General features: G+C 33.9%; 1 long non-coding RNA gene across 1 annotated transcript; it reads right to left on the bottom strand.

The window, feature by feature from the left end:
- Nucleotides 1-9,442: 9,442 nt before the first annotated feature.
- LOC131060116 (uncharacterized) lies at nucleotides 9,443-15,706 on the bottom strand. The gene is made up of 2 exons (XR_009110286.2): nucleotides 15,467-15,706; nucleotides 9,443-10,731 (listed from the first exon to the last, which is right to left on the bottom strand). It is a non-coding gene; the product is annotated as an uncharacterized LOC131060116 (long non-coding RNA).
- Between the last annotated feature and the right edge of the window lie 3,702 nt (nucleotides 15,707-19,408).

The following is a 19,408-nucleotide window of genomic DNA, read 5'->3' as shown; positions in this document are numbered from 1 at the left end:
TCAAATCGATGCGTAGAATAGGGAATAGGCATTTTGTCTTCTCTCCAAAAGTCTCTTTCTCCAAAGTCAACAAGCACAAATGAGACAAAACAATGCACTTTTTCCCTTTTATAGGGTAAAATAAATTAGGGTTAGAGAAATGAGCATGAAATATGCTCACGGTCTCCCTCATACCCTCACACACATCAATTATCGGGAGATGAATCAATTTAAACATTCCACCTAGCCAAAATTTTGAACAACAAACACAATTACCAAATCAAATCAAATTTTCCAAAAATTTTGATTCATCTCCCGAGGGGGCATTATCACCACCATTCATTCAAATATGGGGCATCACACATCAAATCTGGGGCACGACATGAAAATCCATAAAAACAACGTTGATCATAAAATCGCAACGACACATCATTTTCTTTGAAATAACATGTGCACACACGTCACTTCAAAGAGGGGCAAAATGTAGACGTATAAAAATGACCATATTCTTAAATGAATATTTTATGTTCATTTCTCTATTTAATTAAATCCTATTTAATTAAATTACCCGTATTCCTCTATTTAATTCAGTAAATTACTCGATTAAATTCACTATACCTCTTTTGCCATTTAATAGAATAAATTCATTTTATTCAATTAAAGCCCCTATCCACTTTTTAATTAAATTCAAATTTAATTAAAATAGTTATCCTAAATTAAATAAATCTAATTTATTTAATTGCAACCAAATTGAATTAAATTCAATTAAAACCCATTATCCCTTCATCCACTTGCAAAATCCTACACCTCCCACTTGCATCCTAACCCTCTTCCTAATTTCTTCTAGAATCCATCTAATCCTAATTAATCAACCCAAACCCATCCATTATCCCTTTTCCCTAAATTTGAAGAGGTCACTTCTCAAATTTGGAGTAAAGTCTTCTAAAAGCATTAAAGCCTTTATCCATTCAACAAGCTAACTTGTTGAATACCCCCAAATTTGGAAGGACTCTTACAAATTTGTCCCCAAAGTCTTCATAACCATTAATGGTTAACTCAACCCTCTAGCATGGTTAAATAATTTCCGTAAACTCAACCTCCATGTAACCCAAGGGTCTCATCAAGCATTTATTGCTTTGACCATGGTTATCCTTAATCCTTTGCACAAGAATTTATCCTTTGGATAAAAGCTTTATCCAATGGGTAATCTTAACTTAACCTTAACCCTTAACCCCTAGGGTAGCCATGAGGTCTTCTCAAGGATTTAATGCTTCTTACATCTCCTCTCAACTAACCTTATGTTGACAATTGTCACCATTTCATTGGTGCCAATTGCAAACATGGATTCCCAACTTTCAAACTCAACCCTTGATTGCCTCTTTCAATCCTGACCATCCATTGCCCTATTTTTGCTATAAATAGAGCTCTCATTCCTACATTTTTCATCATCCAAGTCTTTAGCATCACACTTATACTAAAATCCATTCAAGCTTTCATATATCATTTATGCTTATCATTTAGCCTCTCTTTTAAATAGGAATTAATCTAAATATGCATGTTTAGAGTATGTTCCTTATCATTTAACTTAATCATAGACTAATATAGCATGCTAGGATAGTCTTGTTTACTAATCTTGTCATCTTATAACTAGTTTGTTGCATTTATAGGATCATGCCTAGCTTAGGATGCATCTCATCTTAAAATCAAACCAAGCATCCCTCGTTCTTGCATTTGTCATCCCTAAACCACTTTGCTCAGTGATCTGAGAGCAAAGACATTGGTTTGAGGGACCTTGTGAGATAGAGAACCATGGAACCAACCTTGGGAAGTTGAGCCATACTTCATGACTCCATAGCTTGCACCAAGAAGTCTTGTGGGTGTGTGAGCAAGGCTCCCTAGAACTCCATTTTTCACATTTCAAGTTCTATCGACCCGCTTTTCCCGCATACAGCTGGTATATTCTTCAAGTTTGCATTATCATGCTGGTCGGGAATAGGAAACTCAAATGTTGGGTTTGCAGGCGGAGGTGGAGGATTTTCTGCCATTGGTCCCTGATAAAGAACCAAAGGTAATATTTTTTGCTCAAGGGGTTCATTTAAGAAGTCTAGGTCTCCTTCTTACAAATCAAAAACACCTCTATTATGCACAAAAGTTTCTGCAAAAGGGTTTACTTCTGGTGCTTGATCTAATCTTATTGCACAAGTGAAATGCGAGGGAAGAAATCTTTCTAATGCATCTCTTCTCCTTCTATGCATACAAATTTAATGAATAAATTCAAAGAGCTCACTAAGCAAGCTTAAAACTAATGGTTACAACAGGTTCTTAGTTTGGCACCATCCCCGGCAACGACACCAAAAATGTTAGTCCTCACAACTGGAATGGAAACTAGGTAATAAAAACACAATTCAGAGATTGGACATCCTTACTGAAAAACTAGCTTTCATGTAGCAAAGGCTCATTTACTTTATCGACCACAGACATAAACTTGAAACGGGCCAGCACTGTATGTGCACTAAGTTCATATCGCAACCATTCTATCCTAATGCAGGAACGGAAATTCTCTGAAGTAAGTGTGCAAAAACATAATGAACTAATACTTAACCAGAATTAACAACTGAAAATAAATTAAGCAACTACTATCAAATGATAATGTTCTGGCAAGCGGATAGAAACTACTCTACCGCTGTGGCTGCAAAAACAGATACAGGAACTGTTTCCAGTGGCTGCGAGAATAGTCAAAAACTGAAACAACAACTATTGTAAGATGGAAATTAACTGAAAAACACAAAGGACTACTCACTAAGTGGGCCCCCTTGAGTGATTATATCCTGAATTCTTAGATTGTTACTGTTAAGTTCAAAATAACATTGATCTCTTCATTCCAAATTGACTGTAAAAATACATAAGTGTAAAAGTTGGGTATTACAGATTCTATGGTCCTTCTCTATCCTCGAGAGGAGATAGAGACCTTTTATTTATATAGAAACTGATAACAGGTTCCTAACTGATCAACCCACATTCCAACGGAATAGGCGAACAGGTTTTATTATACTACAGAAGAAGTCAACGTAGGAAAATATAACAACATATGTCCTATAGCTGAGAAGATATAGCATGACTTTCTTTCTAGATCTAATCTCCACTAAGAATAGTTATAAATATCTCATAAACCATTCTACTGAAGAAATGGTCAAGTGGCTTCGATCTTCTTCAATGCTGCTTTTCTTTGACTGGGTCTGCATCATGGCAGTATGTTTGATGTTCCTTCAAACCGCTAGCTTAGTCTTTCATTCTTCTTAGCCGACCCTGTATCATGATGTTAACGTGTGTTAGGATTCCCATAGATACTGAGAGGGGGGGTGAATCAGTATCTAACCAGTATGAGGAATTTCTTAACTTAAAACATGTAGAACATACTAGAACAGTGTACCGGTAAGCAGAAAATAATGCAATAAACAGAGATAGAAACAACCACATGAAAAACACACCATAACACAAGGATTTAACGAGGAAACCCAGTGTGGGAAAAACCTCGGTGGGATTTGTGACCCACAATATTCACTTACTACCCAATAAGAGAATATTACTACTACAAGAGGGGCCTGCACATGCAGGAAGGCCAACTGCCTAGAGCTCACTACTCAAATACAAAATAGGAAGTCTCACTGACTTACAAAATGGATTATATAAATCCAGTGTCTTGTACTGCTTCAAAATAGCATCTATAATGCCAGATCCAGTACCAGTTTCTTCTTTGCTTCTCACATAAACCCTTAACCTATAATTCACATAATAGGTCTGCTTTATTTCGCCTAATTACATTCCTCTTACTTACACAAAATGTTCTACAATGATCTCTCTTATATAAGTCATTTTACAACTTGCCAAGTTGGCTTGCAATGATTTTACAAATAATAAACAAAATATATTACAACAAAAATCATGTCGGCCTCTGTGTCGGTATTCTACCTTTCACTGTCGGTGTCGGTGATCTGAGTGTCGGTGTAGAGTCTGATCTTGCTAGTGCCGGTGGAATGCCTTGCTGGTGTCATAGGATTGTAAGGTTGTCATCAATGACAAAACCTTCAATCACCTACAATGTCTCATTGGAGTGTGCATATGCCAACAATCTCCCCCTTTGGCATTGATGGCAACACTCATGAGAAAATTTCAAAAGTGTATTCAAAACTTGTAATCCAAAAATGTGTACCATAAATATATGAGCTCCCCCTGAGCAGATAAGTCTTTTCCAGATTATTTTCTCATACTACTACTCCCCCTTTAGCATCAATGACAAAGGTTGTCAAGGTGTCAATAGAGTTGTTGTTTTTCTGTCTCAACCTTGTAACTGGGTGGTTACAATTTGAAAAAGATCCACCAAAACCAAATTTATGCTTTCCATAAACTTCTTACTATCTTTTATTGTTGCCTCTGTTCTTTGAACTGTATCGATGAGGTGCTGCATATGCTCTGCCGGTGTTTTTTGTCCTTGTACTAATGCCTCAGATATTTCCTTTCTCAAGGATGCTAGATAGTCCAGTCTTAGACTTAGTCTTAGTCTCATATTTTTAGCCTTGTTTATTATTCTCTTATTTTCTCTCTCTAGCTTCAATAATTCTTCCTCAAAACTAGTTGTCTTTTGCTCAAAAACTGATAATGTATCAAGTGAATTAACAAAATTGTCAGCAAGTTTATTTATTTCTTCTTGTACCTTGCTCATTTTCTTATCTATGTCAACTGTTAATAAGTTTGTCTTGCAAGTATCTTTGTACAGAGTTTTAAATTCCATCAATGAGTTGCATAGTTCTAGTAGAAGTGTGTCAAATTCCTTAGTACAACTCTTTATTTGATCCTCAAAGAATTTTTGTTTTTCAATTTCCAACCTGTCTTTGAATGCCTATTCCTTTATTTGCTCCACTGTCATTGTGTTGTCAGTAATATACTTTGACAAAATGTCAAGTTGACTCAAAGAATCTTTATTATCTATGTTGCACTTTGGAGCTATCATCTTCAAAATTGGGATTGTGTCATCTATAGCTTTATAAGCTTGTGAACTACAATCAGTTATTTTCTTCAAAGAATCTAAAAGAACTTTAGTTACATTGGTTGATTTATAACCTGTTGAGGAGGAACCAACATTCTGAATTTCGCCAGTGGAGGAAGTAACCATGCTTGTAGTTACCTCTGGTAGGTTAGTCTGTGTTTCCATTTCCTTAAGCAAGAGTTTTTGTTTCTCTCCTGTTGTCGGTGGGATTGTTTCCACATGAACCTGTTGCTGTTCCAGAGCCTGTTGCTCTGCTTGTCTCTCTGTCTGTGTCTCTATCTGTTTCCCTGTGCTATCATCTTCCACTTTTCCTGCAATGTTATCAATGTTGTCAGTTGTCAGTGGCTTACTAGCCATGTCAGTCTTACCGATTGTGTCCTTGTCTATCACAATGTTGACCTTTTGAGTATCAACATCCACTGTGTATAGTACCTCAGGATTAGGATTAGTATCCTCTTGTGATACATCCATACTATCATCTGCTGGTTGGTCTTCTGTTGTTGTTACCGGTGGAGTAATCAGAGGTGGTGGGGATAAGTTATATTTTATTTTGATACTAGGAGGTCCACCAACCTTTCCTTTACCCTTATTTTTGTCCTTTTGATAGACTTTGATAGGCTTGGGGTTCCTGTATTCTTACTGCTTTTCCTTCTCCACAAGGAATATATCCCATCCATTTTTTGTTTCTTCTGTTACCTCATTTACTCTTCCTGCCATTAGTGCAATATGTCGGTGTGCAGTAGAGAATACTGACTAGTATGCCTTTGCAATTAGATCATCTATTTCTTTTGGAGAGTTGACTAGGTAGATAACAAATAATTTTTCAATTTTGATTTTCTTGTCAAGTTCTACAACAGATTGTCTTCTTGCATCCAGTCTCTTGAATAATTCATCTAGTAATTCATCTACAACTTGCATCAAAAACTTCTTGTAGATATCCAGGTGTAAAATGACACTGTTTTCAACTTGCTCTTTCTCATCTACTGATAGTGTATCATATAATTTTTCTATGTTCTTGAGATTTCCTTCTTCTATGATTTCATCCAACAGTTTGTCAATCGAAGAAATATTCTGTTGAGTCCTTTTCTTCTTAGGTGTTAGCTTTTTCTTTGGGGTTGTCTTCTTTACCGGAGACCTCACTGCATGTTGTTTTTGTCTAGTTCTTCTAGGCGAGGGTGTGGATACCGGTGAAGGTTGTCTTTTCCTTACAAATCTTTTAAATTCAGCTGGCTTGTCACTCTCTGAAGAAGTTTCTACCAGTGACAGGTGAATTTCTGGTTGTTGTGCTTGTAACTCATCTTCAGTGATACCGGTTTGTTTTAGTACATCTTCTTTTATAGCCTTAGCCTGCCTTGAACCTCTTCTCACAGTTGCTTCTACTTTCTTTACTCTCTTCTTAGATTGAATTTGGCTTTCAATGGTCGCAGCACTACCAAATACTTCTTCCTTAGGTTCATTTGGTGCTTCCAGAAGAGCCTTAGCATATGTTTCAATGATGTGGTCATTAGTCTCATAGCCCATTTCAGTAACCCAAATTGTTCTTGGGATAACTGCTTCCATCCAGATCTCATCCTTTTTAATCACAAAGCATATATCATCTTTGTATTTGTTAACAATTTCTTGTGATAGTCTGATTCTTTTGTTCATTCTGACCTTTAGTGCTTGAAAATACTCATTGATATTATTTTCCTTGTTTTCACCCATGTTGTTGAATAAGTTTGATAACTGTTTCCCTACCGGTATGTCAAATACAAGGTTCTTGTTGCCTATACCAGGCACCTATTTGTTTATATGTAGCATTAAGCATACAAATAAATTACCAAATCTAAAAGTTCCTTTCTTATCCTTCTTGATCTTCCCTAAATTGTCAATCAATTCATCCTTTAGCCATTCACATACATCAATTTTCACATTTTCTTTTACCATATCATGTGCACTTTTTCTGCATAAACTGGAAACTGAGTTAAGTTTGTTTGCATGAGTTGCTTTGTATCCTAAAATCATGCTAACAAATCTCACATTTATATCAGTCACATCATTAACCCTTAGAGACCTTCTGTCGGATGTTGCACCAGTTAGGTTCATTACCAGGTCATTTGAGACCACCTTTGTTTTGTCTGGTCTGCTACCGGTGGAGGGTAACCCTGTTACAGCTTTCATCGCTTCCTTGGTAATTTTATGGACGGATTCAAGCCAAAAGAATGCACCATGTACTCTACTTAACACTATCCTAATAACTTCCTTGGGGAAATCCGGAATGTTGAGGATCTCAGTGAATCCTAGGGTTTCAATAATTTGGTGTTCAGGTTTGACTTTACCAGAATCGTCACGGATAATAGATTTATACATGTTCTTGGTTTTTTCATCTCCTAATTCTTCTATATGGCGATGGATATAGATTCTAGGGTCTTCTGCATAAACAACTCCTTTGGGAATTTGGGAAAAAGCACCTACATTGTCATCCTTTTTAACTATTTCGGGAACTAGCTGAAATACGAGCCTAGGTCATTTGATTACCTCGACTACAGTAGGGTTTTCTATGAATTCAGGTATAGAGGAGGATGCCATGATTATAAATACCTTTTTCTGCCTTAGGAAGGATTGATTGTTGAAGTGCTTTGCCTCTTTGCTTGAAATGCCTTAGCTCTGGAGATTTCGTGCTCTTCGAATGTTTGAATGCTCGGTGAAGTAAAATGGAGAAAAAAACATTAATTTATAATGTCAATTTTCCAACTACCACATTTAATGCATGGCGGTTAAGTAATCACTTAACTTTGTTTGTCGGTATAGAAGTAATTTGAACTTCTCACCATCAACCGAGGGAATAATAGCATATGTCTCATTGATTGCCAAACCCTCAAGGAAATTTTCTTCAATTTGATGAAGAGACTCCTACCGGTGGAGTGCTACTCTGTTCTACCGGTGGAGTGTTGCTTGGCTCTACCAATGGAGGAGTATTCCTATCCACATTCAGTTCTGATTTCCTGATCCATTGTTTTGAAAATTCTTGCTTAACCTCTTCAACTTTTTCTTTACCTTTCAAACTAGGACCTTTGTTGTCTGCCAGTGATCCTTTACTTCTACAAAATTTAGCAATATGCCCAATTTTGTTACATGCGTAGCAAGTCACATTATTCTTCTGAATAGGTTTCTCATAACCTATCCCAGTTTGTGTTCTGCATTGATTAGGTAAGTGTCTAAATCTTCCACAAACATAACATCTCACATTCATTCTGCAATTCTAAGAGTTATGACCAACTTTGTTGCATTTTGAACATTGACTGATGGGGGTGTTGATATTCTGATAATTTCTAGATCTACATTGATTTTCTCTATGACCATACTTGTTACAGTTAAAGTATTTTTCATTAAATTTATAAGCAATAGGTTATCTTACTGGTTTTCTATGATCCTGTGTGTTTGCAGTACCGGAGCTTTCACCAACTTCAAAACCAATTCCACAAGTGTCACCTTTAGGTTTTTGATTCTTTAGCAAGTTACCAAGTTCTTCTGAGCTTTTCTTGAATTTCTCTTTATGTTGATTTGCAGTATCTAGTTCTCTTTCTAAGACTTCTTTCAGCCTCATCAGTTCATTTGAGTCATTCTGTGTGTGCATAAGATCTATCTTTAACAAATCATATTCATAGCTGAGTCTTGTGTTTTCATTTGTAGCATCACTTAGTCTTCTAGTCAAATCTTCTTCATTCTTCTTTCTATCTTCAATTTCTTTACAGAATCTCATAGTCATATCCTTCATCTCATTCTTTGTTGTCATGTTCTCTTGTTTCAGCTTGTTTATCATATCATTAAGAGTTTCTTTTTCATCATTCTCATTTTGCATCTTTTCACAAAGTTCTCTTCTCTTGTTTCTTGAAATAGTAAGATTTTCTTGAAGTGCTTGAATAATGTCCTGAGTAGCCTTTAGATCATCTTCAAGTTTGATATTTTTTAATTTTTCTACATCATAGTCTGAGAGAGCTCCTTCAAGTTGCTTCATCAAGTTTTCCATCTCTACCGGTGTTAAGATCTTCCTCAAGATGTTAGGCTTCTGAAAATAGAGGACCAAGCTCTGATACCAATTGTTAGGATTCCCACAGATACTGAGAGGGGGGGTGAATCAGTATCTAACCGGTATGAGCAATTTATTAACTTAAAACATGTAGAACATATTAGAACAGTGTACCAGTAAGCAAAAAATAATGCAATAAATAGAGATAGAAACAACCACATGAAAAACACACCATAACACAAGGATTTAACGAGGAAACCCGGTGTGGGAAAAACCTCGGTGGGATTTGTGACACACAATATTCACTTACTGGCCAATAAGAGAATATTACTGCTACAAGAGGGGCTTGCACATGCAGGAAGGCCAACTGCCTAGAGCTCACTGCTCAAATACAAAATAGGAAGTCTCACTGACTTACAAAATGGATTATATAAATCAAGTGTCTTGTACTGCTTCAAAATAGCATATATAATGCCAGATCCAGTACCGGTTTCTTCTCTGCTTCTTACATAAACCCTTAACCTATAATTCGCATAATAGGTCTGCCTTATTTCGCCTAATTACATTCCTCTTACTTACACAAAATGTTCTACAATGATCTCTCTTATATAAGAGTCATTTTACAACTTGCCAAGTCATCTTACAATGATTTTACAAATAATAAACAAAATATATTACAACAAAAATCCTGTCGACCTCTATGCCGATATGCTACCTTTCACTGTCGGTGCCAGTGATCTGAGTGCCGGTGTAGAGTCTGATCTTGCTAGTGCCGGTGGAATACCTTGCTGGTGTCATAGGATTGTAAGGTTTCCATCAATGACAAAACCTTCAATCACCTACAATGTCTCATTGGAGTGTGCATATGCCAACAATGTGCACAAAAAGCATGTGTATATACTAATGTTAACATGATATAAATTAAACCATACTTAAGATTGATTTCGATATTTTACATAGATAAACCATTTAGAAACCATTATATGACAACCTTAAGTATGAGATAAATCAGTTCTAGAAACACCTAAAAAGGCATTAACTAGGAGAGTATCTTGATCCAAATATCGTCTAAACATAAGACCTAGGCAGGAATACTATGACAAAAATCTATCAAAACAATGTCATTATTTAGGCTCATCATCTCCATTATTTAGCATTGAGTATAGCTTTCAATAAATAACTTTTAAGGTTGGAACACAACTAATTAAGAAAATCAAGTATTTAAAAAAATGACGATACTCATTCCACACACAAGTTTGACCATAGAAACATATTCTAATTTTTCTAATTATGTGGATAAAAATGGTGAAGATAGCAACACTATTTTTATGCTAAGTGTAAGGACCTCCATATTATTAACATTATAAAATACACAAACTACACATAGTCAAACATTAATTAATATAACTTGCTCAAATTACATCGAATAGATAAAAGAAGTTACAATTAGACACAAGGTTTATTTACATGAGTCAAGAGATTGACAAAACATAAGAAATTGACTTTAGTTACAAGAGACCATAAGGTCGAATACAATGTAAACATAAAACATAATTGAATAAACATCCTGACATGGGCTCTTGACATCTATCTACCATGAGAAAACCATGGGTGAGAATATTGCCTGGGCGCTTTACCGCCCAACCATGAAGCATTTACACTTCCCTGAAGTTCTTCTTGACATGAAGAATCGTTGACCCTGCACAAGGACACCTAGCGACTCAAAACTGGCAGGGGATAGAATCTGGTGTAATTTAGTGTATCTACAATCTATGATGTTATTTTAATGACACTAATATACGGAAGAGTGAGAATGAAATGATTTACTTAGAAAGAATATACTCAGAGATCAATAAAACTTTGGCCAAAGATCTTTTAGGGTCGACTGCCGGCAAATGAGTTAAACCAGAGACTTAAACCTCTCTGGAAACTCGCCCTTCTCTTTTGACCCCTATTCTACACTTGTCCAGTACACACATAATACACATTGAAGACATACAATGAATATAAAAGCTTGCAATATATACATGAGGATACCAAGGAATACAAGAGTGCCTATGTACATATCAATGCATCAATCTATGCAAATTTGCAATTCTAGTTAACAAGAAAATATGTCATCTCATACAATCATGTAATTAATTTAAACATGACTCACAAAGACCACTACTCACCTATGTTGGTCAAACATGCCTATAAGCTTATCAAGGCATAAATCAATTACATGTAAAGTTGGTTGATGTTCATCTCCTATTCCAACACATCCAAATCTTGTACTAAGATGATAATCAAATTAATGATAAAGTCTATTGATCATGAGATAATTCAAATCACATTCTAATAGAACTTGGATAAATAATGTGTAATCCAATGATACTACATCCCTTAAAGAATATAAGGTTACTCAAATATAAAATTATTCAACTTTTTAAAACTAATAGATCCTTCTCTTTTTAAAAGAATTCAATTTATTAATCACAAAAGGTAAACAAGTATAGAAGATACCCAGCCCAAATATATGCATTCCCCTATTATACCCTTTCTCTTAATTAACTTCCAATCATATTCTCAATTTATTTCTTAATCTTGAGGAACAATAGTAAAACCAAAAGAATACTCATAGAATGTCACATTGTAGTTGATGTCATCAAGGGTAATATTATCATCTCACTAAATTCCTCACCTTGGCTCAGTTGGTCATAATCTTCTTTATAGGTTTTATTCAAAGGATTTTTCCAAATAATATTAACCAATTTTTTTTATAAGGTGAAAAACAAAATAACAACTAATCACTCATTAGGTAGAATAAATCAAGTTCATAAAATACTAAATGAATTTAGAAATTAAATCAATAAAAGTAACCTTTTTATAATTTTTTAAATGTATGATACTTTAATTTCATTAAATTACTAATATCTTCATTAATCTCTATTATATTAATGATCATCATAGGACTCTCCCATAATGATTTTAGTATGCGGCTTTCCTATTGAATTATTTTTTAATAAATGGTAGAGAATTTATATTGCTATTACCTATCCTTAAGATAAGGATACATAAATGTATTACTTGAACTAGCTTATTTTCTTAAATGAAAGTGTACATATTTAATTTTGGCAAAGTATGAAATCTTTATGTCACTAACATTGAAAATTATTATATCTTTTCCATATCCCAAAAAAATGCTACTACATGGAAGGATATATAACAGAGGATTGGTGCTTCATGCTAGAATATTAAAATAAGTTGCATTTAGTAATATAAACAGTGAATATATTATATCTAAGATTTTATATTCTAAGCCTAGGAAATATATTGAATTTGACATAGTCATTATTGATTCATTCACTAATATTTAGGAAAGGGACTTTGTCCTTTCCAATTAAGTCCAAAATATTCTTTAAGGGATAAATCTTAGAATAAAAGGTAATTAAGAGCCAGAGAAAGTCTCACGAACTATTTGGTAATATTAAGTAAATCATCAATGAAAAGTCTTTCGCAAAATCTACACTTTCAGATATACTGAAGACAAATAAATAAAAGAAAAGATCAATCCTAAGTTGTTCATCATTAACTATCATGGCGTACTCTTGAATCAAACACAAGAAGAACAGCTTTGACATAAGTACTCCTATATTTATCTATCCTTGTTCTTAATATCTACGCTACAATTAGGGTGTCAAATGAAGATATGATAGAGTTTCATATATCAACTATTTCATGTCAATTATTGTGTGGATGACATTGAAGCTAATTTATTAGATTGATGTTAGTCCTTTTTCCATAAATTTTTAGATAGAATAGAGTATGATTCTATAATGACTTATTGAATTACATTCAAATTGAAACTATATACTTAGACCGTTAATGGGCTTTCAAGGGTTCATCCTTCTCATAGTTTACATAACAAGACTCTGTGGAAACCCCCGGATCAAGGATGGGTCAAGATTAGCTTCGATGGTGCAGCTAGGGGTAATTTGGATCCTTCAAGTGCGGGATGTATTATAAGAGACGATAAAGGAAATGTGATTACCAAATGTTTCCAAAATCTAGGAAAGGGTATAAATAATGTGGCGGAGGCTAAAGTTGCACTCCTCCTTGTTCAAATAGCCAGATTATTGGGAATTGCCAATATCCATTTAGAATGTGATTCACAAATTATTATTCATGCAATTCTCAAGGGCAGAGCTGAACATAGGGAAATTAATAAATATATCCAATCAATAAGACATCTACTTGCCACCTTTCAAAAGTTTCAGGGGTCCCATATAAAGAGGGAAGGAAATCAGGAGGCGGACACTTGTGCCAATCAAGCTTTTGAAATTCTAGATGGTATGATACAAGTTATTGAATATGGCCCTAATGGTCAAGTGATTGAAAAAAATTTATTTCAAATGTTCTCCGTTCTTTGGAAGGTTCGGTATTGAATTGGAATTCGAGGTAGAATATTCCCCTTACCTCTTGTCTAGGCTCATGGTTGTTGAGAAGGACGACAGATTAATTGCTCTGAGGTGTCCGACCTGCTGGGATTTATACCAAATCCTACTGTGATCTGTGGTGAATCGTGCGACATTGTTGGCTTCGTCACACTTGACATTTAGGCGGCGATATCCATAGGAGATGTACGGGTTTGGCAGGCGATGGTGGATTATGGTTGGTCGGTGCTCTGGATGGCTTAACATGAAATATCATGTCCATTAAAGACCTTGTCGAGTTGGATATTATGGATACAGATGAGTGGGATCTTATTTGCAAAGCATTCGCCATTTATTGATCTTGGGTGGTGGACAGTACGTGGGGTGGTGAGTTTTCCTTAAGAAGATGATAGAAGCCATTTCAGATGGTCATCTTGGAAAATATATTAGACGCAGGAAAAATAATCTTACTCTCTGCTAAAACGATGGTGGCGAACTTCTCACTAATGACCTCAAAGCCAATGGTGGCTTTCTAGGGGTCGATATCGGACGAGAGGCTCTCAAACATTTCCAGGTTTGATAACAGGTATTTCTTAACGCGAGTCAAGATTTTTCTTGGTGAGGGATACTTGAATGCCCCATTCAAGTATTGTAGCAATGTTGATGTGGCATCCATGTTCACGGCATGGTGCTTCGAGTTGGAATCAACGAAAAATAGTTAAATGGGTGGTGTAGAATTGTGTCTAAGAAGAATGGCGGGGAGGTTTTTAAAGCCTCATGGAAATGGAACGAGATGAAACCTTGTATGGCTCCACGTGAGCGAACTCATCCCAACCCTGCGTCCATTTCTTGTCTGGAGCGCAAACAGCAACAATGAAATTCGATGGGCTTTGGCCCAGGTTGGTACGATGGGGGTGAATGACTACCTAAAGGTGATGGAAGCTAAGAGACTCAGGTGGGAGATAGAGAAATGGGGCCCTTATGATTAGAGGTCTCCTTCTACATATAGTGCCTCCTCCTTGTGACAAAAGCGGGGTAGACTGAAGGGTGCGAAGAAGAAAATAGGTCGGTCCCTTTGGATTGGCTTTCCTTCAGAGCCACGCATGCATGATGAGAAACTGAGAATAGTGAACGAACAAGGGGATTCTTCTGGTGGGAAAGGCAAGGCGATTGTGCTAGCAGGGTAAAAGGTGCTAACGTGCAAGTGGCTTTTTCATTTTTTTGGCACTATGGTTTGTATATTTATGTTATATATTTGTGTATATGTGCAAATGTAAATTTTGAGAGGGTTTAGAGACAGATTACTAGGGGTAAGGATTGGATATAATCTTTTGAATTTTTTGAACTCTAAGTGAGATGATTAATCTCTATTAACACATCATTGTTTTTGTCCTACTTTTTAATATGAATATAAATACAACATTTATCAACCAAAAAAAAATTGAAATTATATACTTGAAGTACATGAATTACACATCATTTTATTAACCTTGATTAAACTCTTTTCCTTGATTTTAATTTTATCCTACCATGACCATAATCGATTGAAAGCAAACTCAAATCGAGCAAAATAATATATATATATATATATATATATATATATATATATATATATATATATATATATATATATAATATTCCACATTAAATTGTCATCAAAACACTCAAATTTCATTTTTTGAATAAAAACCAATTCAAGAGGCCATTTTTCATTAATGGACCTCAAAAGCTTAAAAATCCAAAATACTCAAAACCAAAATCTAAGATCTAAACCCATTGGTCTCCATGAACCCAACAACACAAAAATGCATTCAAAATTCCCTTCCCATGATCCAACAAAAGTTTAGCAACATTACCCCATATAAACCCATGCTTTTCCAAATATAAAACATACAAATAATATACTTGTTCAAATGAAAGTATTTAAAGATGGAGAATTCTCAAAACCATACTACAATCAATTTGCAACAAATTTTAATTCAAAAGATGCAAAAATGAAAAAGACATGAGAAGCCCTACCTCATTTTTCTCCAAAATGAAAATGCAAAGAACTCCAACATACCAAACGAATTTGTACAATTCTTCGACAACATTGAAGGCTTCTATATTCCTACTCCAATCCAATAAATCTCATTTGAATCCATCCACAAACTAATTCATTCTTCAAATACAAAAACCAAGCAAGAAGAGGGCTTTTCTCTCCAAAATTTGGTTAAGTTATTTTTATTTGTAAAAAAAGAATGTTGCAAAAATAATGAAATATTATCCCCCTCCCTCCTTAATTTTGGAAAACTTGCCCTTTTAAATAAAAATCCTAACTTCATGCATTTCATGATTTTTCCCTTCATGCATTTTATGATTATTCTCTCCATGCATTTTATGAGTATTCCTTTCATGCATTGTATGCATGATTATTCCTTTCATGCATTTTATGAGTATTCCCTTCATGCAATTTATGATTATTCTCTTCAAACATTTGATGAGTATTCCTTTCATGCATTTTGTGATTATTGTCTTCATGCATTTTATGCATGATTATTCCTTTTATTATCACTTTATAATAAAACATATCATTCTAAAGAAAACCTTTAGTTTAGAATAAAAAGATATATATATAATTTTATATACATTTTCTCTCTCTCTCTCTCTCTCTCTCTCTCTCTCTCTCTCTATATATATATATATATATATATATATATATATATATATTTGATAATAGTTATAATAAATATTTTAACATTTAGTTTTAAACATAATTTTTTATAAAGAAAATAATTTGCTTTAATATTTGTGAAGAAATTCATTCACAATTATTCTAATTCAACTTAAAAGGAAAGTTTAAAATAGTGAGTGAAATTTAAGGTTATGACACTAAGACATGTCAAGTTACTAAAGAGGTTGAATATAGTGATGATTCTAAAACCTCAAATTTAACAATTAAAGTTGGTATACAATTTAAAGTAAAATTTATGAATGTACTCAATATAATTCTAATTTGAAACCTAAATTTGATGGGACTCCTTCAAATAATTAGAATGAATAAAAAATGGGGGAGTTTTAATTTATATAAAAGGTGATGTATGTTTCAATCATATGAAAAAACTCAAAGGAGATATTAAAAGTAAATTCTAAGTTAGTTGCATTCAAATGAGATATTTATGTTTTGTAATATTAAGACCAAATTCTTTGAGATCTTGGATTATATAAAGAATGATGCTCAGATATTAAGAAGATACACACATTTTTTTCTAAATAATAATCAAGTTATAAGAGCTACATCTTGATTTTTGTTTGAAATCACATCTTTTAAACAGAATTAATTATTTAAGTCTTTAGAACTTCAATTTAACTTAGGTTTTTTATTAAAGATGGTTAGATCAAACCCCCTTGGATCAAACTTCTTTGGATAGGACCCCTATATTCTTAAAGCATATATGTAATGGAGTATCTTCTACAACTATCAAAATGCTGACAAAAAATATTGTTTCTTTACCTTTTACAACATCAAATGAAATTATATAGAAATTATATTTTGTATGTAACCCTTACTATAAGCTTTCCAAAAAGTATAATTTTGAATATATTTAGTTTGATTATTATATTTATTTTTTATTTCTTGTGTATCTAGGTTTTTTCACTAAACATCAAGGTCTTATTTCACATACGTGAAAAAATTAAAACGATAGAGAAAAAAAATCAAAATATATGTGCCCTAGATAGTTATTTGCTATTTCAACAAAAAAATTAATCTAGATGCATACAAAAATACTTATGTAATAACGATTGAACCAATGGTTGAATTATAGTTAATATCACTTCAAAACAATATTAAAAATATTATGCAACAAAAATTTATGAAAAACAATTTGTGTCCTAGAGATATTGATGTTATAAATCTATGTTAAAGAAATTATGATTTTATCTTTTCTACAAATAAAGTGATGTTTTATCGAATATCACTTTAATGTTTGACTATTAAAAAGAAGTTATTAAAATTCACAACAAAAATTGAAAATTTATTTCTTCATTTTAAAAAAAATACATTTATAATATACAAATAAAATCTCAAAAATCACTAGTTCACATCATCTTCAATTTCTTAACGATTTAGTTGCTATAGATAACAAAAAGTGAATATTAGGTGAAACAAATTGATTTCAATGTCCTACTTTGACCAAAAAATAGAACACATTATTGTGAAATGATCCAATTACCAAGACCAATCTTTAAAACAATTCTAAAATTCAAATGGTAAATGCAACGAATTATTGAAATTAAAATTAGATTATATACATTTAATATAAAAAAGATAGTTGCAATTATGTGAGTGGCATTGATAGGAATGTTATGATTGATTTAGATTAAGGAGAAATGTTACTAACTAATTCTTTTCTATGCCACGTGCATATACTTCAAATGGAGAAACACATATTGTTAACCATGAGATGGTTTGCACCAAATACACACCATTGGTGGATGGTACTACAATAAAAGATGTATCTTTAGCTTATGTCTTGTATCATCCTTTTTTTATGTTAAAGAAGATTAAAATATATTAAGGTTAATGATAATCAACAAATAGACAATAATTTATTAGAACTTGTTCATATAGGAGTTGAGAAAATACAACACCACAGGAGCCCAAATAATCTCTGCAAGCTGAAAAACCTGTTACAAGGAGAAGCAATGAAGCAAATCATAGAAGGAAAGAATACACAGAAAAAATATGCTCCAAAATGTATTGTCAATAATAATCCTTCTTCATACAATGAAAAGAAAGAACTCAACTTTTAATAGGTCAAAAAACCCTAAAAGGGAAAACCTAGGTTTGCACATAATAATTAATTAAAATAATTAATTATATGCACCTAAAGTTAGCTTAAGTGTAAAAGATATAAAGGGAACTTAAATAATTAAACAAATAATGTTTAATTAATCAAGTAAATACTTGAATACTCTAACACCCCCCCTTAAGCTAGACTTAGGGAGAAGCTAAAACCTAGAACAGCTACTGAAAGTAATAAAGATGGGTCCCGGCAACAAGGCCTAATCAGGTACCCAAATACAATGAAATCTCTATGAACTGGAGAAATAGAGAAAACCATGTGGGAACAAAACTCTACTCCAAAAAGAAATGGAAAAGAATACCACTAAAGCATGAAGAACCTACATACTCTATCGAAGAATAACTGCTGATCTGAAGAACCTCCACTGAAATAGAACATGACCAGGTAGATAAGACTGTAATCTGCATGAGTGCCCTCAAATGACACTACTCGAATCAGATGGAAAACAAGGCAAACACTGAAATCGAAGATACAGATGGCATGAGAAACCAAAGCCTGAAGAGCTGATCAATCGAACCATGGAAGCATTAGAACCAATAGGAAAAACCTCCCCATAATGCTGACAAGGGAGAGGGACAGGAACATTGAAAAGAACAGCCAAGAAAAACTGCATGACGAAGAACCAAGAACATCAAAGGTGCTGAGAAAAGTACATGGTGTCGTGAAAGGAACACTCACTTGACACACATCGTGAGAAAGGAAGAGGGCAAACAACAGGCAAACATCAACCCCCTCATGGCACTTGATCAATAGTGCATGTACAACAATACACAAGATATGCAAGATTCCAAGTAAACAATGCATGATGGCACTTTATCTTAGTGTGTTTGCATAAATACAAGCTACAATGATAAGAAGACTGGAAATAGAAACGTGAACCAAAATAGAGACATCCTACTCAGAGAAGAGATCCTAGGACCTGAAACAACCACAATATCCACTAGAGTGTTGAAAAGAAAAAAATTGAATAAAATATGCATGGAGCAGAATATAGAAATAAAACTCAGATTGCTGGAAAGTACATAGCACAAGCTTTTCAAAAATATAAACTTTTCAAAAAACGGAGGTCGGATGCTCATTCTATGGCTCCCGGAGTGCAAAAACTAGACCTCAC

This window comes from Cryptomeria japonica, chromosome 3, assembly GCF_030272615.1.
Source record: "Cryptomeria japonica chromosome 3, Sugi_1.0, whole genome shotgun sequence".
In the NCBI taxonomy this organism is placed as follows: domain Eukaryota; kingdom Viridiplantae; phylum Streptophyta; class Pinopsida; order Cupressales; family Cupressaceae; genus Cryptomeria; species Cryptomeria japonica.
Note: the sequence above shows the minus strand (reverse complement) of the source record. Positions and strands in the feature narration are given on the sequence as shown.